Source organism: Dermacentor variabilis, chromosome 3, assembly GCF_050947875.1.
Source record: "Dermacentor variabilis isolate Ectoservices chromosome 3, ASM5094787v1, whole genome shotgun sequence".
NCBI classification, from domain to species: domain Eukaryota; kingdom Metazoa; phylum Arthropoda; class Arachnida; order Ixodida; family Ixodidae; genus Dermacentor; species Dermacentor variabilis.
Genome location: NC_134570.1, coordinates 99,060,435 through 99,087,415, shown reverse-complemented (window position 1 = coordinate 99,087,415; position 26,981 = coordinate 99,060,435). Strand labels below are relative to the sequence as shown.

Sequence of the window (26,981 nt, the reverse complement as noted above, 5' to 3'; positions counted from 1 at the left end):
GTTTGCTCGCCACATGACACATCTACACTGGAATTCAACAGGTTTCACCAACGCCCTCTTGTATTCTCTGGACCTTTAATTGGGACTTCGCCTACCACCAGGACTCCTCTTGTTTTCTCTAGATGTCGCTCGCCCCTTTCGCAACGTGCTAAGACTTGCGTCTCCCGGTACTCGGTACGACATTCTCGTTTTAATGTATCAAATAAATTATTCATTAATCATTACTAATTCATAAATCATTCATAAATAATTTATGCAGAAAATAGCGCTTCTTCATCTCCGTAATCACCGTCTCTCTCACGTAGACTCTGTGTATATTTTTGGCAGCGCAGCGACAAACCTAGGCCTTAGTTTTGCACAGAGAAATCAGGAATTAGTGTCTTTAATGAAAATAGGAATAATTACACAGGGTCAATTCAATAGCAAGTCATTCCCATGGTCAAACAATGTAAATACCTATGCGTATATACAAGGTATCCAACGTAACATGAGCCAAACATTAAAGATATGTAAATGCGGCGTAGCTGGACAGAACGAAGGTTGTGTTGTTTGTCGTCGCTCGGAGAAACGCAGATATCTTTTTTATTCCACCTATTAGATAATTACTCTTAATAATTCAACTCCTCAAATATTATAATTATATGGAAAGTGTCAATGAGAAAATCGTAGAGCAAAATGAAAAACTCCTGATACAGGTTCCTGTTGCTCCGCTACATAAAAGTGTTTTTCCGCAAGCGAAAGAAGCCCACGAATACACCTAAAGTGCCTCGAGTGGCCAGTCTCAGGGCAATTTCGCGTGCATTTGTGGGCTTCTTTCACGCTCGCAAAAAAACTTTTATGTAGCACGTCTGCTGCCCGTCCGTCCGTCCGTCCGTCCGTCCGTCCGTCCGTCTGTCTGTCTGTCTGTCTGTCTGTCTGCCTGTCTGTCTGTCTGTCTGTCTGTCCGTCCGTCCGTCCGTCCGTCCGTCCGTCTGTCCGTCTGTCTGTCTGTCTGTCTGTCTGTCTGTCTGTCTGTCTGTCTGTCGGTCTGTCCGTCCGTCCGTCCGTCCGTCCGTCCGTCCGTCCGTCCGTCCGTCCGTCCGTCCGTCCGTCCGTCTGTCTGTCTGTCTGTCTGTCTGTCTGTCTGTCTGTCTGTCTGTCTGTCTGTCTGTCTGACACCAGAAAACCAAGCCTGATGCCACGAACGCTCAGAAATCTATTAGGGAGAGCAAATAATGCTCCCGCACACCTTTTGTAATGTACCGTGGCGCTGAGGTGTTTCTTGCACGGTGTAGTAGAATACATTGTAAAGAGAGAGGTGCAAGGTTGGGCGCATGCGTTCTAAGTTCAGCAACTCTAATTGCGTCAAGAAAACCTCTTCAAGCATTCGCACCTGCTTTATCAGATGCTTGCTGCACTATCAATATGCAAGCGGTCATATTTAAGGACACCAAATTTTAAGAAATAGATCAATGTAAATCTTCCCGACATTATGATTATTATCCGACTATTCAGATGATGACCTCCGGATACGGAGAAAGTTGAGCAGTTGTGTGCGTAAATCACGAAGGTATGTTAATTTTGCTTTAAATAATTCATCTTCTGTGGCTAAAGCAAATGAGAAGTTTCGAGCCTGTCTTCGAGACTGTGTAGTTGAATGAAATATGTTTATTAAACATGCTCCTGTAACTGCTAAGAACAAATATTTTGCAAATAAGTGCTCTCTGAAAGCGTAACTGACGCTGAAAAAGATCGTGGGTGACATCGACCTTAACGCTTCCAGCCTTTTGAGATATTGTCATGAATGGTACGGCTCCGTGAGCATATTCCTTGCGGCCAGACGACTGTCGATTTTTGTTCAGATTGTTTTTCTGAAGGCAAGCCGTTTAAAGTTGAAACGTCAATGTAGCAACGAACGTGTGCTGCCGGAAGCTTGCTTGGTAGCGAAAACGATACACGATTGAATGACAGTGTAGATTTAGCATGTCATTGCCCTTAAGACATTGCGCTGCCACAGATGGAAGCAAGATAACGAAAGGGAACCGCTTGGCAGCTTCTTACGGGGCCGTGCCACCCATGAGCAGCAATACTGGCGTCGCAGGCGCTTTTTCTTTTTTGTCGGTGTCGCTTTAGAAAGAGATAGTGCTACAAATGCAGTGTTATTCGTTCTTGTATCGTGGATTTAAACACAGGTTTTAAAGATCTCCACATCGCGTAGTTTTCCAAGAGTAAGTGTAAGCCGGAAAATGCTCGCTCACACCCGCAAACACACAAACACCCTCTCACGCACACACACACAAGCACTCCCCTCGAACGAACGCACACTCTCTTCCTCACACGCATGCACACACACTCTATCCATCGCACGCACATATAGATATACGCACACAAACACGCACACTTTTGTCCGCAGGCATGTATGCTGAAATGCGAACACACACGGTCGCACACGTGCACATTCGCATGCCGCCATGCATGCACCGCAAGCACGCAAGCGCACGCACACATGCATTAACCCGTGCGCACACGCTCACGCACGCCCAGATGCAGGCATCCGCACAAGCCGCTAGCGCTCACACACGCGTACGTGCACTCGCGCGCAAGCACATGCAAATACGGAGGCACTAGCACGCGCACACTCTCTCTCCCTCGCACACACACGCACACACACACTATCTCTGCCTCGCGCTTACACACGTTTTCTCCACCTCGCACACGAGCGCACTCTCACTCGCAGACAAACGCGCTCTCCCTCCCACGCATTTACTCTCTCTGTCTCAGTCGTACACGCGCGCGCGCACGCGCACACACACACACACACACACACACACACACACACACACACACACACACACACACACACACACACACACACACACACACACACACACACACACACACACACACAAAATGAGCACGCGCAGACATCCATACGCACAAAACACGCACACATTTGTTCGCATTCGTGCATCCTGAAAATCGAAAACGCACGTTGGCACGCGTACACGTTCACACGCGCCCACACATGCACCGCAAGCGCGCGCACACCCGTACGCACACTCAGGCATGCACACACGCCGCGAACGCTCACACGCGCATGCACGCACTGGCACGCATGCAAACGCAAATACCGAGGCACACACCCGCACACACATACACAGAGCGCACACGCGCATACAACCATACCCAGGCACGCTCAAGACATGCACAAGCATAACCATTCTATACCATCTCGGTTCCCTCTCAAAAACCTGCGCGTGCTAACAGACTTCATAACGCTCCCTCTACGATTACGGTCTCAATGCCAACTGTAATAAATCGCTTTGTGGTTTACAGTTGGCGCTTTATTCAAGTCATTGCGCCCTCTGCCGGGAGGGTGCAAAACGATTTCCTCCTGTCTTGGGACTTCACCGCCCCTGTCTAACCTGCTTTAACTGCTGTAATGCACCACCCGCTTGTTGTAGTCACTTGAGGCATTTTGATCTTTGGCCGATATTCGGAAATATAAATTTGAAAAAAAATTTTCACATTGAGTTACACTTGTGTATTCCTGTGAAGTTCCAAAGGAGAATGTCCAGAATTAATGGACATGTGATCGAGTCAGACACCATACTTGTTAACTTATTAGTAAGCAAATGTTTACTGAAATTTATACGGCAATGAAATTAAGAATTTCGTGTAGTTTAGTACTTTCTGATCTCTTTTAGCGCTTTGCCTTTGTGGTGAAACTGTAGATTGTTTAGATCCCCTCCCGCTGTGGTTTAGCGGCTATGATGCTGAGCTGCTAAGCGCTCGGTCGCGCGATCGAATCCTGGCCGCGGCGGCCCCATAGGCGGCGAAATGCAATAACGCCAGTGTCCTGTGCGTTGGGGGCTCGTTGAAGAGCCCCTATTGGTCAAAATCAATCCGAAGTCCCCCCCCTCCCCCCTACGACATGCCTCAGAATGAAATCGTGGTTTTAGAACGTAAAACCGCAGAATTCAATTTATTTTCGGATTGCAGTAACATTTTCAGCAACCGAGTTGATTCACATTTCACCTTCTTCAGGAACGTGTTTGCATAACCTTCCTCGAAGTAAGTATCCCTTTTTCAACCTTTCACCATAAGAAGAAGCCACGGAGACTGACGAGCAAAACATTTTCAAACCGAATCATTTTTCGTAGAACTTGACGCGACGCTCGTATAACCGTAACACAAGCGGCTCCCAATTTCATAGACTTTACAAAAAATTCGTGAAAGTTGGCAGGTACGCTAATAAAAAACGCAGATGCAAGACCTGTCAGAAGTACAAGGTGTGCCGGAGACTCCTTCCTAACACTTGCAGATATTTAGCAACAATGCTGCAGAAATCAAAGTTCGAAAAGCATGCGACAAGAGACATAAAATTGAACACTCCATTTCTTTAATAAGTTAGACAACATGCCGAACCCAATTCACAAGGCGGCTTCAAGAGTGACAGCGGACAAGAACTGCATCAGGAAACACGAACATGACTAAAGTAAAAAAAAAATCACTCTTTCAGTTCTTATCCACACAAAGTGGAGTCCTATGTACAATAGACGAATAAAAAGAATGTGATGTTGTTAGGCAATGATGTGATCCACAGTGAATATCATGTACCCCTTAAAACAGTTAAAGAATGGCATGCCGACCTTGGGTGCGCCCTATTGGAAATGCCTGGATTCTGAGACACATGTCCCTCAACAATGTACTCAATGTGCGCCGCCAGTTCAATAAGTTAGATGAATGATTCCTTTAAGCCTGTACAAAGCAGGAAGTACATTGGTGATTCCAGTAACCACACAACATAAAACGAGTTTAAGATCTTTGAAATTGCGACTTGGCAAGTTAAAATGCTGTGCGACTGCTTTTGGAGGTTTCCGGAAGAAACCTCCGAAAGCGGTCGCACAGCATTTTAGCCTGCCAGGTCACAATTTCAACGAGCTTAAACTTCATGTCCTACAGTCACACTTTCGTTCACGCAGAGGTAGATAGATAGAGATGCAGAGGCAGAAATTTTGGTGGACGTGCTGGGTAGGTCACACTGGACAAATGAGCTATACTACCCCTTCGAGGCAGTAAATGGTTGGCAGTGCTACCACCAGGAGACGCTGCCATGAGTGATTCGGACGGAGGCGACGTTCGCGAGGAAACCACGGAAGAAAGCATTCGCCCAAGGCAAGCTGGCTACTGGACACCTCATCGAGAAGCACGCAAATTATCAGACAAAGCGAATGAGGACGTCGAAGACTGCTTGAGACCTTACCAGAGGGTGAGCCGCCATAACGAATGGAGCGCGTCTGCACCGCTTTCTAACGTTGTATTTTTCCTTGCCGGAACTGCCCTGATGTGGTTCGACAATAACGAGGGCTCGCTGAAAACTTGGCACAGCTTCGTCGAAGAGATAACGAAATGCTTTGGTGATTCGCTTTCGAAAAAGAAAACGGCTGAACAGACACTTTCACGACGAGCGCAATTGCCGGGAGAGACGTGCACTACCTACATTGAGGAAGTCCTGAAGCTCTGCGGAATTGTGACTGCAAGTATGTCGGACGAGGACAAGGCTGGAAACCTGCTCAAGGGAATTGCCGAAGATGCATATATTTATTTTATCTCTAAGGACGGCCTCACTACTCCTTCCGACTTAAGGCATCACTGTGTTACATTAGAGGCTCCTAAAACATGCCTCATTTTTCCCAAGTTTCGTGGGCTCGACAACGTGACCAGCGTAGCAAGTGTGGACGCATCTGCCTCTGACTACCTTGCGGCTTTAGTACGACGAGTTATCAGAGATGAGCCGGCTCACTTTCAAGGCCTAGGAGTCAACCGCGTGTGCCACCAATGCTCAGTTGAAGAGCGCTACTGCGCGGCATCAGCAGCCTGGTCACGAACTGCCTACAGCGACCATCCCGTTTACGATAACACCCATGCCCAGAGCACCATAGTCCAGCCACAACCTACGAGTTTTGTCCTTCGACACGACAGGCAGCCGTCACGTGCGTCTCCCGTCCACACCACGCCTTGGATATCTGTGCCCAACTCCAGTGAAAATCGCAAGCCGCCTGTTAGCTACAGCTGCGGGTCTCCGGAACAATATAGGGAATGTTATCTCATTTAGAAGTTCAATGCGCTGCAACTAACAGGCATCAATGTTCCAAATAGAGATCTGCAATCCATTGGTCATGAATGTAACAAGCAGACCCTATTTTTTCGTCGTCTTGCAATTGGTTAGACCTGACCTGATCATGCGCCCCCATCTAATTTATTATATCAGATTTTTTTTTCTATTTTCTATTTTATAATATGTTTTCTCACAAGCAATGGTTCGCTAATCTACTGTCTTCCCCAGTATAAATGTATTGTTTCACTTATTGATTGCTTAATCAATTTCGTTTCTTTCTCCCTCAGCTTTCAAGAAGTTGTGCATTTGTACTTTTACTCCTAACCAAACACTTCTTGTTAAAATAGTTCCTTTTAACAATTTCCATTTTCTCTTTCTTCATTTTTTGTTGTTTTTCTTTCCACGCGACCAACTAGCACAACTTCTTATTCCCTCTTATGCGGAAGATGGGCCTGGGGTACTGTCAGCAACTACTTTCATGTTTGTATCCGCTCACATTTCTTATCGGCCTTGCTTCTAAACCAGTATCGGTTTGCCTATCTGTCCTCTCTCTTTAATGAATAAACGCCATCCAATGTTTTCTTTTTCTCCTTCCTCCCCGGTTTTTGAACATTTTCACTTGCACTTACGGCGTACACCAGCTTATTCTCCTCCTCCTTCCCTCATTGAGTAAGGAGGAGAGCGAGCTGAGCCTACATAATAATGTTGCCAAGGTAGGCAGTTGTTCTGGCAAAAGCAAAAAAAAAAAGGCCCCAACGTCCTTAAAGATTACTCAGCTGTAGCAGAAAATCGCGACTTTCGTTTTGCAATGGTTTCTCTTTAGCTGGCTTTTCCTAAGCATCTGTCATGTGCAGGCGTGGCCCAGATGAGTTGCTGGCAAGGCTGTTCCGGTCGGAGCTGACCTCCCACCTGATCACTACTGCTTGAACGAGCTTGCGAACGAGACCTATAAATAAACACATGAATACATAAATAAATAAATCATGTCGCAACATGGTTCTTTCTATGGGGTGGATCATCATACCCCTAGAAACATATTAGTGAACCAGATGTACAGATGTTCTTCAGGTGCGGTAAACATTAGCGAGAATCCTAGTAAATTTCACAACGAAAGAACTTTGTTTCAGTACCACAGGTTGGCACTGTCTCGCAAGGGGCGACGGTGAAGTGTCCCTTCCTCGCTTTGCTGAGCTTTACTTTCCATCGTAGCGCTCCTTTCCTAGTGCAAGCCTGATGTCTTGAAGCATTCTCCTTACACTGAAGAACAGCTAGTTGAGCCCTGTAAGCAAATTTGGAAGCTGGCATGATCTTTCATTTAAGTTCATTTAGGCAACAAGTTGCTTTCATGCCATCTGGTGAGTAAGACACAGATTTAAGAGAAAAGCGAATGAACAAGCTGTTGAACGACCCCTCATGTAACATCCCTGCACTGGGGTACTTGAGTTATAGTAAATAAAAAAATTAGTACGTCTGTGTTCCAGGTGAAAAGTTTTGCTGATCACTCAGCAAGCGAGGGCTTTCCAAAATGTGTGTGTGTGTGATAACTTTATTTGGAATCCGGCGATTGGGAGGCCCGGGCCTGGGGCCGCCTAGATGGCCACTGGGAGCTGCTGCTCCCGTGCGGCTTCCTTGGCTCGCTGGACGGTCCAAAGTTGGTCTTGGAGTTCTGAGCTGAGCAGCACGGCCGACCACCGCGCCCGTAGATTTTCTGGGGAGACTGCCATTTTATTTTGGTATATTTCACATCCCCATAACATGTGTTGAAGGGTGGCTCTAACAGACTTGCATAGCTTGCACATATCGCTCTCGTATATATCGAAGTAGCGGTCTCAGCTTTTGCAAGGCCAGTGGATCTGTTTGCAAAATATATTTTCAAGAAGGTGTTAGCGTGATAAACTTGGCAAGTTCGGACAACCACATCAAATAGACTGGTTTTCTAATAACGATGACCGACAATATTATCTTGTTCTGTTTTTGCTGAACCAAGAAGCACAGTATCTTTTGGCTTGTGTAGTAGTTGGTGCGTGACATTTCATGAAAACATCTGCTTCATAGTTGAACTTGTAGTTGGGATAATTGGTGCATGATTTCTTGCAATAGGTAAGCGCTGAGAGGTTGTCAGCCCAAACCTTAAATCATACGTCTTTGTGCACGGCAGTTCGCGTCGCCCAAACTGATCGTAAGCAACCTATATTATATGTTCAATTACAAACTTTTACAGCAGTTAATGACTACTGTATATATATATATATATATATATATATATATATATATATATATATATATATATATATATATATATATATATATATATATATATATATATTATAATACCGAGACCGATCAAGTTGTCCAGCGCTGTTTATTCCAAGAAAGGCAACTCCCCAGCTCACGCGCGACGAAGTAAAAGAATAGGGAAGATGATGATGGGTATGTGCAAATGAAAATGACGAAGTCCGTTAATAGTGCTTACACTAACTTCCCCCAGTCATGGAAGCAGCCAACCTGGCCGCAGATTAGAGATTATCTAAACGGGGAGTGAAGGGCTTCATCCGCGAGACGTGAACAATTTCGGCATTCCGGCGGCGCCGGTCAGTGACGGAGTGTAGTGGGCGGACGAGATAGTTCACTGCAGATGTTTGCTGCACAACGGTGTATGGACCAATGTAGCGTGGAAGGAACTTCTCACAGAGGCCTGGGGTGCGGACTGGAGTCCAAAGGAGGACTTGGTCTCCGGGGTGAAATCGTAGGTCACGGTGTTTGTTGTCGCAGTGACGCTTGCGCTCAGCTTGGGTAACTTCTGTGCTTTGCTGGGCAATTTGACGGCAATGTGCAACTCGGGCAGCAAAATCTTCTGGAAGCGACGCGTTAGGCGAAGAAGGCGCGAAAAAGAATTCTGTGTCAAATATGGTGGAAGGAGATCGTCCATATACAAGGAATAAAGGGCTGTAGCCGGTAGTCCGTTGAATAGCAGTATTATATGCGAATGTCACAAAAGGAAGAATTTTATCCCAGTCAGTGTGGTCAGGACGGATGTACATGGAAATCATGTCAGACAGCGTACGGTGAAAGCGCTCAGTAAGGCCATTAGTTTGCGGATGATAGGTAGTAGATTTGTGGACGGTATTAGTGGCCCGAAGAACTTCCTCGAGAACTCGTGAAATGAACGCCTTGCCACGGTCACTGAGAAGAACGACAGGAGCCTCGTGGCGCAAGACGATGGAGCGCAAGAAAAAGTCAGCGACCTCAGAAGCGGCGCCGGATCGCAGAGGGGCAGTCTCGGCATATCTTGTTAAATGGTCGACTGAAGCGACAATCCAACGGTGACCGGAGGATGTCAATGGCAAGGGACCATATAAATCAATACCAACAAATTCAAAAGGTGCGTCCGGGCAAGGGAGAGGTTGTAGTAAACCCGCAGGAGGGGATGTCGAGCGTTTGCAGTGCTGACATGACGCACAAGAGGCAATGTTTTGGCCACCGTTGTGGATAGGCCAGGCCAGAATCAGCGGGTCTTTATGCGGTCGTAAGTCTTGTGGAAGCCTAAGTGGCCAGCCGATACGTCGTCGTGAAGTGCCTCTAATACCCGCAGGCGAAGGCAGCGAGGTAGAGCTGGGACCAACCGGTGACCTGTTGGGTGGTAAACGTAGCGGTGAAGCACGCCACCTTGAAGGCGGAATTGTCAAAGTTGGCGTCGCAAGCGGCTGTTGGGTGGTTTGGCGAACCCACTAAGGCGATCCATGAGAGCTCGACAGTAGGAGTCGGCCCACTGAAGCGAGACGAAATCAGAGCGTGACGGAAGCGTAACTTGGTCCAAGGGCGTTATCGAGAGCTGGTGTGAGGCAGGCGTAGCATCGGAACGACTTGGTGGGGAAGACGACGGCGCGTTACCGGGAGAGAGCGAGAGTGGGCAGCGAGACAATGCGTCTGCATCATGATGACTTTTTCCAGACTTGTACGTTATAGTAAAGTCATATTCCTGCAAGCGGAGTATCCAGCGTCCTAAGCGTCCTGACATGTTTTTCATTGATGACAGCCAACACAGAGCATGATGGTCGGTGACGATGGTGAAGTGGCGGCCGTAAAGGTATGGGCGAAATTTCTGAATCGACCAAACGATAGCCAGGCACTCTTGCTCTGTAATGGTGTAGTTCCGCTCAGCTGGAGAAAGTGTTCGGCCGGCATATGCTATGACTTGCTCTTTAGAGGCTGCATTACGTTGCAGAAGTACTGCTCCAATAGCTTGTGCGCTTGTGTCAGTATGGAGTGGGGGCTCGATTATCGAAGTGACGAAGCACTGGTCCGGAAGTAAGATGCCGCTTAAGATCTTGAACAGCCGACTCGCAGTCGCTAGTCCATGTGAAAGAGACACCGGTAACCAGTAGCTTGTGTAGAGGAGCTGCTATTGCTGCGAAGTTGCGTATAAATCGACGAAAATACGACGCCAAGCCGAGGGAACTACGTAGATCTTTCTGTTGCTGGGGGCGAGGAAACTGGAGAACGGCCCTAATCTTTTCGGGGTCTGGCTGGATGCCATCTTTAGAGACGACGTGACCCAACACTTTTATAGTCTTGCTCGCAAATTTGCCTTTTTCTTGTATTGATCTGGAGACCAGTATTTGCAAGGCACTTGAGAACTTCCTCTAATCGATGAAGATGTTGGCTGAAGTCAGACGAAAAGTTGACAATATCGTCCAGATAACAGAGACAGGTCTTCCATTTTAGACCACGAAGTACGTTGTCTATCATGCGCTCAAATGTGGCAGGAGCGTTACAAAGGCCAAAAGGCATCACGTTAAATTCATAAAGTCCGTCTGGTGTAGCGAACGCGGTCTTTTCTTTGTCAGTGTCGTTCATTGGAATTTGCCAATATCCTGATCGAAGATCAAGGCTGGAGAAATACTCCGCCCCTTGTAGTGTGTCCAAAGCGTCGTCAATTTGAGGTATTGTATATACGTCCTTGCGTGTGATCCTATTGAGCGCTCGATAATCGACGCAAAAGCGAACGGAGCCATCGTTTTTCTTTACCAGGACCACGGGAAAAGCCCATGGGCTAGATGAAGGTCGTATTATCTTCCGCGCAAGCATGTCAGTAACCTGTTGTTCAATGACCTTTCGTGCGGACGGTGATACACGATAGGGGCGTCGTCGTATTATAGCGGAACCATCGCTTTCGATGCGGTGTGTAGCCGCAGGAGTTTGGCTCAACACAAGGAAACAGCTATCGAAACAGGCTTTGTGCTTTGCAAATACCCCCATTAAGGCTTCGGACTGCGCGGCTGTTAGGTCAGAGCCAAGAAGGGCTGGAGGAGGGAAAGAATCATCCAAACCTGAGGTTGGTGCTGGCAATGATGAAGGGCAAAGCGTGACTATAGAGATAGGTTGAGTGTCGGCTAAGGTTGCCACAGTCATCCCTTTGGGCAGCATCACAGGATCTGGGGTCGTGTTGCAAGCAGACAGAAGGGCGCGGCCACGTGAAAACCGGACGAGACAGGTGGCAATGAGAATTCAGCGAGAAGTACAGCGGGAAGAAGGGGCGACTAGGGCGTCTCCGTCGACGATCTGACTGGATGTTACGGCTACAACGTCTTCGTGACCAGGACGCAGGACGTAGTCTGCCGCGATGGCCAAGTTCACGCATGAAAGTGAAGAGTCCGTAAAAGGTACAAGCGCTGTATCTGTGATATGGACAACTTCCTCTCTACATGAAATGACAGCTGAAGCAGAATGTAGGAATTCCCAACCCAGTATAAGTTCATGGATACACGTTGGAAGGATGATTAACTCAATGTGATGGCGTATGCCGTCCATGAGAACACAAGCAGTACACTGTCCGTCGGGGTAAATGAAAGCATTATTAGCACCACGCAAAATAGGTCCAAGACAAGGTGTTTTTACTTTTCGGAGCCGGGAACAGAGATCACTACGAAGAACAGAAACGGTGGCACCAGTATCGATGAGAGCTGACGCGGGAACACCTTCGGCAGTTACAGAAAGCATGTTGGCTGGGCGAACCGGACGAATTTTTGAAGACCGATAAGAAGCAGTTTCCCCTACAAAAACTGCAACAGCTAGTTTTCCAAGTGCTGGTCGACAACATGGGAAGTGGGGCGAAGCGGTGATGTAGAGCGCCGGTAAGGCGACGGAGAACGACGTCTGGCCGAACGGGAACTATGAGGCAGATTGGGAGCAGCTGGAGGAGACGGAGAACGCTGTTGAGGGAACGAGTACGGTCCGGGACAGTAGGCGTCTAATCGGCGAGTGCGGTCTCTCTCGTGCTCAGCATAGCCTCGTCTTTCATCCTGCTGGCGACGGCGGCAGAAGCGAAATATATGGCCGCGTATGATACAGTAAAAACAAACCGGACGAGGTGGACGCCACGGAGGGTACGATGGCGTAGCAAGTGTTCTGGTTCCCATCGAAGTCAAATGGTCATAGGAAACGTCAGTAGACACGGGGGTCACGGTAGGGGTGGGTAGCGAAGCAACATCCGCGTAGGTAGATGTGGGGCGCGCTACCGGAGCAAGATGCGTTGTGGGTGTAGTCATCGCTGTCAACTCTTGCTTTACGACCTCGCGCAAGTTGAAGGTGGAGGTTGGGGCACAGGCCGCAGGTGGACGCCTTAGGTCTTGTAGTTGAAGCTCTTCACGGATGATGGTGCGAATAAGAGTACGCAGATCTAGAGAATGGGGAACCTGAGGATCGCTGCTGTCATGTGGAAAACGAATAGACTGCAGCGCGTCTAGGCGTTGACACGTTGAAGTGGTGTCTTGGACAGAAGCCGGATTTTGCACGATTAAGGCGTTGAACGCGACAGACCCAATGCCTTTTAAGATGTGGCGAACGCGTTCGGCTTCCGTCATGCTAGGATTCGTACGGCGGCACAGAGCCAAGACATCCTCTATGTATGATGTGTAAGATTCTTGTGGAAGTTGGCGGCGCGTTCCCAGCTTCTGTTTGGCGACTTCTGCACGGCCAGACGAGGAAGGGAAGATTTGCCGCAGCTTGGAGGTAAACGTGGGCCAATCCGCGATGTCGGATTCGTGGTTGAAATACCACGTCTTTGCAACACCGGTCAAATAGAAGGCGACGTGTCTCAATTTCTGGGTGTCTTTCCACTTATTGCACTAACTCACGCGGTCGTAGTGGTCTATCCAATCGTCGACGTCATCACCGCGGAGTCCAGCAAAGACTGTCCAGCAAAGATCGCGCTGAGGGCTCGTTACCGTCCAAGATGGCGCCGCAGGCGGGGTCGTCTGTGTGGTAGGGTTAAAGGCGCCGGAAGGGCCGGGGTTGGAAGTGTCCATTGTTGTAGGGGTAGCTGGGCACAGGCGGCGACCGGAACGGAGCTCCAGGGAGGACGGGAACGAGAGAGGACGTCGGGGTCTTGACGTACCTCCACCGCTTTATAATTCCGAGACCGATCAAGTTGTCCAGCACTGTTTATTCCAAAAAGAAAGGCAACGCCCCAGCTCACGCGCGAAGAAGTAGAAAAACAGGGAAGATGATGATGGCTACGTACAAATGAAAACGACGAAGTACTTTAATAGTGCTTACTATATATATATATATATATATATATATATATATATATATATATATATATATATATATATATATATATATATATATCTTTTATTTACATATACGCATGAAACTTGCGTTGGAGGCTGGAGTTGTGCATTTGTGCAAGGAGGATATTAAAGTTCAGAGACGCCTCATGTGGGTAGCAGCACATGAACAGTTCCTGCTTACATATGAGATAATAGGAGAGCAGTTTAAGTACATTACCTCGTATCATTCATGCTCCATCTTCTAGGGGGCCATGCAGACATTCTGTGAAGGGTCCTCCACGTCGATGATGCTAGTCACAGATGTGGTTCACCAGGAACTTCCACATGCTCACTTTTAGGTCGCCATCGCCTTGTCCCATAGCGTCTTCAGTTCTAAGGAAACCAGCATGCGATCTTAACACTCATTGTTGCCGAATATCAGTGAGGTATATATATGAGCTAGCTTTTGCAATATGGAACACATAAAAACATTGTGTCATTTTCGGCTTTTTATGCCTGGTGGCAGCATGGCGATCTGCAAATAATGTAACTTGTCCAAAAGACAAGCCTAGAAATAAACGCAATGGTAACATCTGCAATCATCAAAAATGCGACCAGTGGAGTACATGGTTTTTGTACAAACTATTGAAGACCAAAGGGAATGGAGATGCACGACCAACTGTCATGTATCACTAGTGGCGTTTGTGAGACACGAAAGTTCATCATACAGCGTCAAGCTTTTTTGCTTTTACCTTGTTCCCGAAAATCCGTGCACTCTCCATGCATCCCACTGTTGACATTTAAGTGACTGCAGATAGTGCTTTGCGTGGTGCTGGTTGCTTCAATTAGGACCTAGATTAGTATTAAATAATAAAGCTTAGTACGCTTTACTTACAAGCTACTGTATGCCCACTGCAAACCACTTACGTGTATAACCTTACAGTTCAACTTTACATGTGGTTAGGATAAAGAGAGAGAAAAGGGTGCATACAAAGGCAGGGAGGTTAACCAGTGGCAGTTCCGGTTGGCTACGCTGTTCGGGGGAGGGTGAAGGGGGATAAAAAGAGAAAGAGAGCGGAAAGAGGAGATAGAAAGAAATAGAGACGAGCACGACCAAACCGCGTACACTACAGAGTGGTGGGGCAAGTCATTCTTACAGTCTATGGTGAAGCCCCGCAGACCGCAGGAACCTTAATAACGCGAGTAATGCCTTTAGCGCGGATGTTCTGTGAGAGTACTGGCCTAAAGCTTTCAGTTCTGATAGTGGACGATTGTCCAGCTGGTTCAGTACTCTGCACAGCACTTGTCTCTGGGCACTATATTGCGGGCAGACACAGATAATATGTGTGAGCGTCTCATCGATGTTGCATGTGACACACATGGGGCTGTTCGCCATTCCAATAAGGAAAGTGTACGAGTTAGTGAATGCAACGCCTAGCCACAGACGGTACAGCATGGTCTGTTCACGTCGTGGTAACCCCGGCGATAGGTGCATACGCATGTCCGGAGACAACGAACGCAAACGACACATGGTGAAAGCGTTTGAGTCCCACAGAGGCAGAGTACATTCACGGGACATCAGTAGCAGCCAAGCCACAGCGTCTGTTCGCGAAAGCGGAATCGTTGGCCACTTTCATGTGCAGATCGGGCAGTTTCGTCGGCGTGGTCATTCCCGCTGATGCTGCAATGGCCTGGAAGGCATTGAAATATTATGTTGTGTACCTTGTCCTGGCTGCGATGACACATGTGTCGAATTTCTGAGTCCAGTTGTTCATTGGGTCCATGACGCATTGGGCTTTGTATGCACTGAAGGGCTGCCTTGGAGTCACTGAAGACTGTCCATTGTTGCGGTGGCTCCTGATCAGTGAAATCAAGTGCAGGACGCAGTGCCGCAAGTTCAGTACCCGTTGTTGTGGTCACATATGAAGTTTTTGATGAGATTTCTTCAGATTTTGCCGGGATGATGACTGCAGCAGCTGAGCTGTTGAGTTTTACCGAACCATCTGTGTAGATATGTTGCCAGAATTTGTGTACGTTGTGAATTTGTCCCAAAGTTGCTTGTTTCAAAGCTCGCAACGGCGTTCCAGCTTTCTTTCTGATTCTTGGAATTGTCAAATGCACTTGCGGCCGGTGCAGACACCACAATGGATCTGATAATCGTGTACCAGGCGTAAAGTCTGATGGCAAGTAGGACTGACGTCTTACAACACTTTTAGCAAAATTTGAATGTGTCCTCTTTGCTGGCAAGCAAGCAAGATGGTGTGAGGGAATCCGAGTCAGGTGTCGGATTTGTGCTCTCAGGATATCTGTATCTATATAGACTGTCAAATGAGTGTCTCGGGCAATGGCCACCGTCCCAATCAATGAAGTAGTTTTGGGGAGACCGAGACAAGTTCTGAGTGCTTGTGCTTGCACACTCTGAAGTTTGCGGATATTTGTAGTGCCAGTATTTCCTAGTACAGATAAGCTGCACCGCAGCAAGCCCAGAAACAGTGCTTTATATAGTTGCAACATTGATGGTACTGTTTCACCCAAGGACTTCCCGCCGAGAAGTGCAAGAAGGTCCGCAATGGCGGCCAAACGCTTTGTCATGTACGAGACGTGAGGGCTCCAAGACAAGTCCCTATCAATGATGACGCCAAGAAAGCGGTGCGCTCGTCTATATCATACAGTTTGGTCATTAATCCGCAAAGCATACAGGGCCATCGCTTTGTGAGTAAAGGCAACGAGTGCACATTTCTCAGGGGAAAGCTCCAGGCCTTGCGTTCTTAGGTATGTTGACACGGCCATTGAAGCCTTCTGAAGTCGTGCGCGGACTTGTAGACGTGTCACTCCTGAAGCCCATATGCAAATGTCGTCTGCATATATGGAGAGCTGAACGGTTTGCGGTAACGAATCGGCGAGACCAGCGAGCACCAGGTTGAGCAGGGTCGGGCTGAGTGCTCCGCCTTGCAGTACGCCACGACTGGTGTAGCTAGACAGCGTTGGTCCGTCTTCAGTCAAAATAAAGAAAGATCTTTCTTTCAAATAGCTACGTATCCACCGAAAGAGGCGTTGACCAATCCCTACAGCTTCTAAGGCGTCCAGAATCACATGGTAATGGACATTATTGGTTAAGGTAAAGTGATGTGATGCCTTTATGTGAAGCACTGTGATGCCCTGTTTTTCCAAGTATTCCAGGCTCCAGACTAACTCCTCCTTCCCTATTGAAGTGCTGCTTGGCACTGCTGCTGACTATGAAAATCATGTCATTTAGAACTTGGAAGCAGTGGGTTAAATTATGTGCGCTTTTTGTTACTTGTCTGTCTGGCTTGTACTTGTTCACAGTGCAAGATTTGGTTAAGCTGTGCGTAAGGTAGACTGTAAGTGCAGTACTTTGCACTGTGCCCTGGTGAATCACAGCGGCGATCACCAACCAAGTCAGTCTCGGTGCCTGCCATTTTGCTTGCTAAGCAAATCTGCTGGTCTATGAGAAGCTGTGTATCGAAATAATTTGGAATTACTTCTGTAATAAGATGGTACCAAAAGCTATCTGCCAAGATAATTTGGAATTACATCAGTAATAAGATATAACTATTCGCAATGCAACGTTCTCTCTTTATTATGTGATAGCACTTGGTTCAAGGTAACCCGCCGTGGTTGCTCAGTGGCTATGGTGTTGGTCTGCTGAGCACGAGGTCGCGGGATCGAATCCCGGCCACGGCGGCCGCATGTCGATGGGGGCGAAATGCGAAAACACCCGTGTGCTTAGATTTAGGTGCACGTTAAAGAACCCCAGGTGGTCAAAATTTCCGGAGTCCTCCACTACGGCGTGCCTCATAATCAGGAAGTGGTTTTGGCACGTAAAACCCCAAATATTATATTATATTATATTATTGGTTCAAGGTACTTCTAATGTAGCATAGTCATTCCACTACGAATTTTTCATGCAATGACACAGCCCTTTCCACAGTTACAAGCTTTGCTTTAGTTCACTAGGGGAATAGCATAATATGGTTTGCAAATCGTTTCTAGATGTCACGTAAGTTGGCAAGCATAAGTACATATCAACTAATATAATTTGGAACTGGGGGACAAGTAGATATCTTGAAATGTTAAATTTATTATACTGAGAAACTTTCCACATTGACTGCAGGCTAGTAGCCAGTAGTAGCTAGTGGCTATTGCTACAAGCCAAGCTAGTAGTCTTAGCTCAAAATGAGTATACCTTAGAAAATATCGAAAATAGAACTTAGTTCTGGGTATCTTTTTAGAGTTTAAGAAAGCTCCTGATCAGATTCACCATGAAAATCCGCTAAACAAACTTTACTGTCACAGTGTTCGCGTCACGGGCCACTCATTAGTGTCGTAGTAATTACAACACAGAACACAGTTTGTCGAGGTCAATGGCCATTCTTCTGCAACAAAACTGCTTACTTCGGGCGTTCTGCAAAGACGCATCTTGGGCCCATTTGTTTCTGTTCTAAATTATGGGGTTTAACGTGCCAAAACCACTTTCTGATTATGAGGCACACCGTAGTGGAGGACTCCGGAAATTTTGACCACCTGGGATTCCTTAACGCGCACCTAAATCTAAGTACACGGGTATTTTCGCATTTCGCCCCCATCGAAATGCGGCCGCTGCGTCTTGGATTCGATGCCGCGACCTCGTGCTCAGCAGCCCAACACCACAGCCACTGAGCAACCACGGCGGGACGGCGGGTTTGTTTTTATTGTATACATAAATGAGATCACCCGCACTGACAACGCCGCATAAAATAATTTAAACCAACCGACAAGAGTTTGTTCGTTCTTGGTGAATCCCGCATCAATATATTTGACAACTCAAATAGCATCCTGCGTTATTTGAAAACTTGTTCATTAAAAACAATTGATTACTAAATCTTAGCGAGACCGAAACAATAATATTTCACCCTAGCAACAAACATATTTAGATGACCCCTCTTCTGTCAACAATACAGAAAGTGAAGTTGTGAGATCCTTTGAAGCTTTAGGTGTAGACTTTCGTGAACAATTCTCATGGGATGCGCGCATTGATTATAAAACAAACTTCCCCAACTCGTCGACTTCATGCGTCACCATTACAAATAACTTCCGCTATGAATTAAGCTAGTTTTGTACAATTAACTTCTCTGCCCTAACTTCGGAACTCAAGCCTGAGCGATCACAACCGCAAATAATAATAATAATAATAATAATATATTATTATTAATTGTTGTGAAATGATTGGTAATTAGGCGAATTTGCAAAGACAAAGACCCCTACCTTTCCCACACACGACCCCTGTTTCAGTATATCCGGGTTATCAGTGTGGCTTCACTGCATAAATTCAGATTCTTGTTCCTTTATAATTTGGGAATAGTATAGAATGACAATTTTTTTAAATTCACTTAGCAAAATACGAGGTTAATCTGAGGGCTTGCCACACTTGCAATCCTGAGTACAAGAATATAAACTATTACCGCACAAGCAATAGAAAACAACTTCTTTGGTTCTGGCTTCCCACACTGTTAAATGATTTCTTACGTATTCGTGACATGGCTATTGATCGCGCTCTTGATCCATCTCCTTATCATGGCATTTAGCTTGTCTCGCTAGGCCCTCTTCCAGACGTGCATGGCCGCTACGTACGTGAAATGGCATAACAAGAAAGCGTAGATTAGCCTTATCAGATTCTCTTCGCTCAGGCCTCTCCTTCTGTTCGATACCTGCTTGATTAGATCGATGACGCTATCCGTCTTCTTTGCTAGTTTGTGAATGGTGATGTTATTTGTGCCCACCCCTTCGAGTGTCATTCCCAAGATTCGAATGGACGCGACTTTGGGAATCGGATCTCCGCACTTCGTGTAGAGATTAATGTCGATTTCAGTGGGGTGTTTCCAGATTGCGGTCCTTTCTAGTTGGGCTGTAGAGAAGGAGCTCCGATTTCTTTGGGGAGCACCGGAGTCCCGTGTCTGTTAGAAAGCGCTCTGTTCGACAGCTTCCTGGAGAGCGGCTTCGACTTGTCCGTCACTGCCACCCGCGCACCAGACAGTGATGTCGTCCGCGTAGATCGTGTGACCGATGCCCTGGACCTTGCCTAGTTATCTTGAGAGGTCGACCATTTCGATGTTGAAGAGGAGCGGTGAGATGACTGACCCGGGGGGGGGGGGGTGCCTCTTCTGCTCAGCTTCATTTTATCCTATTCCAAATCTCCAGCCTTAAGGATGGTGCATCGTTTGCTCAAGAAAGACCTAACGAAGGCATGGAAGGACGAGCCTAGGTCGAGTTTGGAGATGGCGTCGAGAGCGAACTCGTGACGGATTTTATCAAAGGCCTTCTCTAGGTCCAAACCAAGAATGGCTCTCGTGTCCCGAGTGCAGCGTTCCAGTATTTGGATCTTGGTAAGCTTCATGGCATCCTGGGTGGACAGGCCTGGCCTGAAACCTATCATGTTGTGAGGGAAAAGGTCGTTTGTCTCGATATACTCGGCAATTCTGTTATGAATGGCGTGCTCGGCCAACTTCCCTACACATGACGTCAGTGACATGAGGCGGAGGTTGTCCAATCTTGGTGGTTTACCGGGCATTGGGATTGGTAGGACCTTCGCCAACTTCAGGTATTTTCTGTACAACTTGCGCTGTTTTCAAAACTGTGTTATTTGCATTAGTCATCTCCTATATATAAACGAAAAAAAGTGAGTGCGATATTGGCCTCTAATGTTTAGAGGATGGGGCTGTCGTGTCGGTGAGGTTCGATCCCGTCATCTAATGGTCGATTTTTTTTTACTTTTTGTTGAAGAAGCGCGCAATGATGCTAGACGTGTAAGAACCTACGCCTACCTACTTACTTACCTCAAAGTGCCTAGAACTGAGCCAAAGAATATTTCACATTGAAAGGAAAAAAAAGGATATACTTTGCTTTTCAGATCCACTCATCTCTCTACGCGACAGCGGCCAGCCCCGACCTCGAAGATCAGCAAGGGCTGATTGCGAGGGCCCAGGACGCGGCCCGAGCTCAAGGCATTCTGGAATGAGGCTGCCTCTCCAAAGCTGCATTCACCCAATAAAAATGTTTATTCTCTCTCTCCACCACCGCTAAAGAAGTGAATTATAGTAATAACTATAAATGCATCACTAGAAACAAAAATTAATACGGAAGAAATGAGAGAGCTAGAGCAATCTTTTATTTCAGAACCCATGCAGGAAATCGCAGTAGTCATGCGGTTGAGGAACATATTCAGGAATGATAATTCAAGAATGCAATAATTGGGTTGGCTATAGTGTCTAGTGGCTTTCACACATTCTTTTGGAATGAAAATATTGGACCTTGAGCAAGAAAGAATATTGAGATACAGACATTTCATTCAAATGAAACAAGGTTGGTCGGAGTTAAGAAATTTGCAAGCAAAACATGTTTTGCGTACGCCTTTGCTGCTACATTATAAAGATCTATGATAAGAAATTTGCGAATGCATTGAAGTATCCTAAAATCTATGTGGGAAGTGTCGTTTCGGATACAATAATTGCGGTAGTATCTTGTGTCAGTACATGAAATGCTTGTTGTTCGAGTATCTTGTATCGTATCATGATACAAATGCAAAACATCTTTGCCCAGCCCTAGCGCCAGTAAAGACTGCACTTACGCTGTATGCTTTACCAATGGTGGGTGAATATTCAGGCAAAATATGTTTCTTCGTTAAGAATGTCACCTCACAAAACCCAAGAACCCTCCATCCTACTTCAAGAAAGGAAGAACAACTTGTTGATCTTTATTTATGGCCGTGGAGATTACATACGTAAAAAAAAGGGTGTCATGTGAGTAAAATAACATATATGTCACTAACTGAACTAGGTATTTAGGACAGGGAATTCGTTTCAGCGCATGAAAAACTCCATTATTTGTTTGCTTTAAATAAGAAATTTGAGGTACATCAAACTCAACTTAGCAAATACGATACGTTGGGATTTGTAGGGAAGCGCACACAAACGGATGATGATTGGTATCCGAGAGAGAGGCGTATACGAGGGCAGGTTTGACCGTGCACTGTCGTCGCGTCTCAGTCATATCTGCAATGACCCTGAGTCTATAGTGAGCTTATCTTTCTAATCAGCCGCCGGTGTTCAAGCAAAAGAAGATCACAGCTATGAGATTCGCTCCGTCAACCGAGTTGTTCGTATTCGCCGGTTATCCTTTCCGTCGAACGTCGGGCGCTTCACCAACATCAAATTCTTGCGTCACCCAATTTCCCGCCGCGCAGGAAGATTGCGGTAATAACTTCCTAAAATTGTGCCTACATTTACTAAATCTGAAAATTCCCAATTATTAACGAAATAGTTTGAATGTTCGCAATATTTCTACCTTTCTCGGGAAATTGTGTAGAACCTTTCGGTTTAATATTGCAAGTTTCCTTTGGACATTTACGTATTCCTTATTATTTACCGTACGTCCGCTTAACTTAAAGCTTATGTCCCTCCTTTTCCTGCTATACCGCCTGTTCGATCCTCTGTAGCGGGTCAGCGTCAATAATGGGGAGCACCCGAGCAGGCAAGGAAGAGAAACAAAAGGCACGGCTGGTGGTTGCGAAAGGCATATAAGTTATTTCTGAAAAAAGAAGGCAGATGTGGTCCTTGTTGCTGTAAATCATATTCAGTGTCACTAATAACGTAATCACCAGTGCGGGCTGAGCGTAAGATGTCAATGAAAAACTCGGCGAAGAAGAAGAAACAGACAGGGAGGTAAAAAATAAAAATTGCTGCATTGAAAAAAAAAAAGCAGGTCTCACCGAGATTTGAACTCGGATCGCTGGATTCAGAGTCCAGAGTGCTAACCATTACACCATGAGACCGAAACTCTTCCGACGCCGGGAATCGAACCCGGGCCTTCTGGGTGAAAGCCAGATATCCTAGCCACTAGACCACGCCGGAGATGTCGGCGGTGGAGCGAGCGCTCGAACCGGTCTCCGTTTGCGGCCGCCGCGCCGCGTCGCCACCGTAGCTCTTGCTGCACGGAATTCGTGTGCGGGTTTTCGCTGCAGGAATAGACACTCACTGCGGGAGACCTGCAGCTTTGTTGGCGCCGGCGTCGCACGCAAGTGCTTGCGATAAAATATTTTTCAAGGTTTTTGAGGATTTGTGTTCGTGGTCTTCCTCTCTCTCATAATCGCGGGTTCAAGCGGCGAAACGACCACGTTACCAAAAAAAAAAAGAAAATAGAAGCTGTGGAGGCTCAATACGACCGGGCTGCCGGCCTCGAAACGACAGTGTAGGCAATGCCAAAGTGCTCTAGATGTGTCTGTGGGTTGCTTACCACAGTCGCGCGCTATCAGATGATCGGTGCTGGAATCACACGAGGCTCTTCAAGGGCTTTTTGAGGTATGTTACAGATTTATTGTTTGGCTTGCGTGCAGCAACAAACAAATATTATATATATCGTCCACGTTGTCGAACTTAATTATTTAACACTTTGCCTTTAATCATCCAGCTTTAACCTTAAAAAAGGTTTGGCTGATGTGCTGGACTTTAAAATCGTCGAACAGCTACCTGCCAGCCGACGATCAAGCCGGCACTAGGGAGGAATGGTAAATTAAGTTATATGAGCAACTTGCAGTGCCAGAATGATAAAGGGTCAGTTTGATCGGGACGGAGGCCTTGGTACGTAGCCCAGAAAAGACGCAGAAAAAAAAAGGGTGGTGGCGACGCCGCGCTGAGGTTCCCCGCCACCTCGCCATTACGTCATAGATTTAGAAAGGGACAACCCTGGTCAATTGTTTATCGGTAAATAGGGATGCTTTGAATGACGTCATCGCGCCGCCATCTTGAGGTACTAGCACGTCGAAATACGGGGACATATTTTGATATCCTTCACATCACGCTGGCCCACTGGAGCTGAGGTATAGGCGCACAATTAAAGTGAGCAATCTTTCGCCTCAGTTTTCTTTAACAATGATCGTCATTTTCCCACTCGTTGCTGCCCTGGCACGTCTTGGTGAGCGGAGAGGGCTGTATGGACCCTTTTCGCGGAGTCGTTTGCACCAGATGAACGAGATGGCGCTACCGGCGCTGCGCCGCGCGTTGCCTTAGGCGAAAGCGTGCAAAAGCCATTACCGCTTCTACCTTGCTTCTGTGCGATCAGCTGTCAGAAATGCAACTGGGTGATAAGGAGTAATTTGTTGTTTTATGGCACAGGGCCAAGTATGACCAAATAGCGACACTGCAATTGGGTAATCTCTGAGGCACGGTGCTCAGTTCATACTGCAGTATGCGGAACGGAAGAGGGAAGACCTGTGCTGCAAGAATAGTGACTGCAATGCTCGAATAGTGTGACTGGTAATAGAATAGTGGCTGGCATATAGAAGAATGGAATGAATCTGTGTGTCCAAGTTCAGGGACCGCTGATACGTACACTAGTGCTGCCTGTGTTGCCGGCCCTTGACGATGCTCTTCTTTCCTCGAGGATAAAAAGAATTCACTCATCCGCCAACGTTGTATCGCTAACCTCCCGAGAAATGACTTCAACCCCGTCACGTAGGCAAGACTAAGTACCGCTGGTTACACAGTGACAAAGGAGTAGCGCCGCTTCGTGTCATAGTAAGTTTTTCGCACGTTATCTACGCACATTTTTTCCGACACACACTCATACTTGTGCCCACCCTCGCCCACGTATCGAGAATAATTAAATGAAATCAACGCGCTGAAGCGTGTCCGATGACGAAGACACTAACGGCCATGAATGTTCGATGCTGAAAGTTTTGTGACGGTGCTAAGGAGCAAGCAAGTGGCTAGCGATAATGCGTATTTGCTACAAGCTGTTACAATGTATAAAATATCTACGTTTCAAGCCTTAATTATGTGCGGCAAGAACAAATCTACCACAACTTATCACATCCCTGAGCGATATTAGCCAGAAAATAAACTATCAGCGACAGTACCGGGGAACGTTACTGAGTCAGAACATGACAAGCCACTGCTTCGAAGTGATTGCCGAATAAAAATACCAAGAACAAAAGACACTATAATACTGATTTAAGTCAGAAGCGAAACGTTTGGGCAGTTTGGAATACATTTCTACCCCCGCATCTAGTACAAACACTGTATGCGCTGCGTGCACCGTTTGGACAAGGTGTAATGACCCTAGAAAGCGGTTACATGTCCTCAAAAGCTGCGGCCAAAGCTTCGTGTCATCCACCCAGTCAGAGTCCACGATATGCACCCAAAAAGAGATTTGCTGAGCCGTACCGTCGTCATGCACATCCATTGTAAACACGGAGGCAGCGGAGACAACTCAGGCAACTAATGGGCAAGTTACCACGTGATCAAACATGGCGGCTCCCGTGGGAACGCCATGAAAATGGTCTCATGGCCGCGGGCTCTATCGCACTTCGCGTAAAAAAAGGTGATGGGCGCGGCCCTGCAAACGGCAGCTATCATACTCATGATGATAACGAAAATTTGCATCGTAAACGACATAAACATACTCTGGGAGGTACGCCAACAATCGCAGGGTTATAGGCTAATAAAAAGATAAAGATACGAAAGAAACAAATAAAAGAAATTAGATAATGTTATGCGCAATATACCAGTCAGCTTCGCAGAAAGAAATAAAGAAATGTAAGCTAACACATAATTAAGGGTAAAGTATAAAATAGTGTGGTAAAGGGCATTTTACAAGTTCCCGCCTCTTCTTTTTTTGTATTTGTCTGTGAGGAATTTGAATTTGATGATTTCATAAAAAGGATCGTGGAAATATGAGAGATAATGGTTACAATAGGAAAACAATAACAAATATTTTTTCTTGTTTCACGATGTCATTCATAGGTGGCTCGGCAAACATTCCCATATAGCTGTAGCCTAGCGCCGATGCTTCCAGTGAGACAGACAGACAGACAGACAGACAGACAGACAGACAGACAGACAGACAGACAGACAGACAGACAGACAGACAGACAGACAGACAGACAAGAAACTGTATTTGCTCCTAAGGGACTATGTTGTCGCAGTCCCTGGCCGCACCTGCGCCAGAAGACCGTGATCTTCAGCCCTACAGCAGACCCTTTGGACAGCCCGAAGCTGGACTAAAAGTCGACGCTCTTGACGGCTTCTTCCCAGTCCTCTTGCCTGTTGAAAGCAGTCGGGGCAGCGGGGATCCACACCCGGAGTGTAGTGGCTCAGCCTGGATCAAGACGGTATGGAGCCCGTGTAAAGCATTTTCAGCACCGAGGCCTGGGGTCTGGCTAGCTTCGGGCGAGGAGCCGGAAACTGCCTGTGTCCCAACTGGTAGTGAGCAGTGATATCGAGGAAAGTAAGCAGCGAGTCCGTGGTTCAGTCGATTCCCTGTGAAGCTGGGCCCCTCGGACCGGCGCGGTTGACGAGACCTCGCGCCTGGTCGTGGGCCAGCTCATTGGTGTTTATCGAGCCGGGGGAGACGTTCCGGCGCATGTGAGCCGAGAACCAAGTGATGACGTGACGGGCCGTGCCTTGCTTGCGGGTCCTCAGCACCGCGGCAGCCTCGGCCGAGACCGAGCCGGCGAGAAAGGCCATCGCCACCGACCTGGAGTCCATGAAGAGCTGCGTGCGCCCGAGTTCGCACAGAGCTAGCGCCACTGCGATTTGCTCTGCGACGGACGCCGTCGAGTGTTGGATAGACGCTGCATTCAGGATCTTGCCCTGGAGGTCAACCACCGTGGCCGCGCACGACTTTGTTCCGGGATACTGCGCCGCATCGACAAAGGACGCGAGCTCTGGGTTCTGCAGGGCAGTCTTGATGAGTGCTCGGGCTCTGGCTGAGCGCTGGGCTTCGTTGTGTTGTGGATGAACGTTCCTCGGGAAGGGGGAGACTCGAAAGGCGTCCCTCCAGTGAGAGTACAACATTACAGTAATACATAAACTCAGCCAATGATTACGCATCGGAATCTGAAATCGTAGTTTTCGTGAAGGGGAGAACTGCCGGCAGAATAGATAAAAAAAATTGATCAATATAGATCGCAGCTCACTGCAGATGTAGCAAAGCGGAATTACCGTTAGACTAGATCTGCGTATAGCAAAAATTACGCGGTAGGGTACGATAACGCAACACCAGAATACCGGTTCCAAGAATAACGGAGATGCAAATATTCTGGGGATTTTGCAATACACTTTGGTACGTTGCACTTGTTCTTTCGCTTCATTTCGATCCCCTCATTGATTGTCATTGCTTGTCATTGCTTGTCACAGCGTGTCACTGTGGCCCGACTCCTAGCGGTAGTGTCCCGTGAACCACTGCTTTTAGCGGTCGCACTTCGTCGATGTTGTTTGCAAAGTTGACTGAACTTTTGCATTGTTTCTGTATGCTTGTAAACGCCAAGCTATGGC

The 26,981-nt window shown here is 47.1% G+C and overlaps 2 non-coding genes across 2 annotated transcripts; both read right to left on the bottom strand.

The window, feature by feature from the left end:
• Positions 1 to 22,408: 22,408 nt before the first annotated feature.
• TRNAQ-CUG (transfer RNA glutamine (anticodon CUG)) lies at positions 22,409 to 22,480 on the bottom strand. Its single transcript has one exon. It is a non-coding gene; the product is annotated as a tRNA-Gln (tRNA).
• A 7-nt stretch (positions 22,481 to 22,487) lies between these two features.
• TRNAE-UUC (transfer RNA glutamic acid (anticodon UUC)) lies at positions 22,488 to 22,559 on the bottom strand. The gene has a single exon. It is a non-coding gene; the product is annotated as a tRNA-Glu (tRNA).
• Between the last annotated feature and the right edge of the window lie 4,422 nt (positions 22,560 to 26,981).